Raw genomic sequence first — 2,419 nt, 5'->3', positions numbered from 1 at the left:
AGAGACGCAAGAAGGAAAAACCACAGAGCTTTAGACAAAATGCCTCGTGTTGTCCCCAGGCAGAAATGCCTGTTCCAGTTGTCTGCAGCTCTCCTCAGAGCAAGATGCTTCCGTTTGCACCCCAGTGAGCAGCACAAAAAGGATGCAGACCATGGGGACCAGGTGAAAAGGTGAAACATCTCCCTGCTCTCCACCTGTCTCCGGAGGAAGATGCTTTGCTGCCTGCCAAGAGCAGAGCACACCCATGGAGAGGACCGTGTAGCAGGGTGAGTTTCCAAGGCTTCCTGTGGGGGAGAGGCAGAGTTTTCATTAGCGGCTCAGTTGTGATTACAGACGTGCATGTGCCAGCGCAGCCAAGGGGAGCATCCAGCTGACTCGCCAGCACCAGCTTCCTGCCGTGTTGAACAATGCTGGCCAGGTGCACCTTGCTGTGGTGGTTTCCAGAGGAGCTGAACAAATCCGAGATGCAGAGGAAGTTACAAAACGGCACATTCTCTTTTCCCATTTCCTCATAATGACCATTCATATGGCACAGTAGCAAGGAAGATGGCAAGAGGAGGTTTGCCCTGTTCAGAAACAGGGAAGTACTAAGTCTGGCTCAAGGATGGCTGAAGGGAGCAAGCCAAGAAGAGAAGGAAAGTCAAGAGAGATTTTTGCAAGGGTAGAGGAAATGAGTAGGGTCACATTATCTTGACCCTATAAGACAGGTAGCCTGGCCATGAGTTTCTTCTAATGACAGGAGAGGACCACCCTCACAGACCAACCATGCTCCTTAGACCCTAACTGCTGCCTCTCCTCTTTCTCAGCTCCGAAAGTTGCAACATTTGCCCATTTTTGCTGCCCAGCACCTCATAGAAGGAGGCAATCTCTCCCTCTCCTCTGCAGTGACCGAAGAGCCCTGTTGGGCAGGCAGCCCCGCGTAGGCAAACATGTCCTGGGAACTGAGACACTTCCTTTTCCCGCTGCATGGTTGCTAGGCTGCTCCTGAGGTTCCCTGGATACTGTGGGAGGGATAACACAACCCTCCCATATGCCTGAGCCAAGCAGGAGCTGCTGCCAGCAGTTCCCCTCGCCTCCTCTCATCCACGCTTTCTTTGCCTCACTCCATGATCTCCTCCACGAAGAAGGTGGGGACACAGGGGAGAGGCATTAAGGCCATGCACATCAAACCTCGGTGGGCTGAGGCTGCACGCACATCAGAACCAGGCTCTGAGCCCACGCGGGCAGGTCTTCAAGCCTATGTTCAGACATTTGTATCAAGCCTGTGTCCTTGACACTTGAGTACCAGATGAGCAGCGCTTCTAGGATGGCTCGGATGTCCACAGTGTATCCTTGTCTCTCTGGCATGCTCTCCTCAGAAAACAGGTGGGAATTTGGTTGTGAGATAAAATCAATAGTTAAATGTCTTCTTGTGAACTCGCATGCACCATGTGCACCCTGGCAGGACTCCAGCTGACAAACGGTCTGAGGCAGAAGATGAAAGGCCAAAGGAAAAATGTACTACTAAAACGTAGTGCTTAAAAAGAAAAAAAAAACATAACCAGAAGAGGTTATTCAGGTGAATCTGTATCTTTAATTCCTATAAAATCTGATTCATATAAAATGCACTGAAGAACCACAAACTCCTCGGGACTTGTCCAGTTTCATCTTTCCTGTGGGGATGATGTTTGTGATCACAACACCCCAACACAGACTGGAGAGCAGGCAAACGTGTGTAGCACTGACCCTGAGACTAGTCAGGCTTTTAAAATCTCAGTGTTCACTGAAAAGCAGGGAGCAAAATCTCTCACCGTGGTGACTGCCACGAGAGAGCGAGAAGGGACTAGAATAATCATCACAAGGCCCAAGCACAAGCAGCCCCAGGAGTCATGGGACCAAGAAAACCAAATTGCTGTGGCCAATGTCCACCCAACAAAAAGCCAAGCATCCATGTAAATACATTTTGAAGATCTGCCTCACTGAGCCTGGGCCATATCTTATGGGAAGGGGGCTCAGAAATCAAAACTTTTTTTCTCTCTCTTTCTCTGCTCAACTGCTCCCTCTGTCCTTCCTGAGATGCATGGATGAGGATGACCCTCTCTCAAAGGATGTGAAGTCCTCAGGAAACACAGCCAGCTCCTCAGTTCCTCTCCTATGCACTCATTGCAGGAAAAAACCCAACCCTATTGAGGGAAAATAGCTGAAACTACACTAGGCTCCTTCTGAAGAGGTGGGATGTACAGCCCGGCATCCGTGAGAGGCTGCCAGACCATGGACTAAAACACTCATGGCCACCCAGGAGAACTGTGCAAAAGCCCAGGCTGCTTTTCCCACAGGTGCTCTGGGAGCTGGTGCACTTGTAATCCCAGGAAAGCAATCCCAGCTGCTTTCCCCACCGTTTACGTCCAACTCAGCAGCGAGCATAGGAAGATAAAGCAGT

This window comes from Nothoprocta perdicaria, unplaced genomic scaffold (assembly GCF_003342845.1).
Source record: "Nothoprocta perdicaria isolate Ctin4 unplaced genomic scaffold, notPer1 scaffold_63, whole genome shotgun sequence".
In the NCBI taxonomy this organism is placed as follows: Eukaryota; Metazoa; Chordata; class Aves; order Tinamiformes; family Tinamidae; genus Nothoprocta; species Nothoprocta perdicaria.
The sequence above is the reverse complement of the archived record's forward strand: the minus strand, read 5'-3'. Positions refer to the sequence as shown.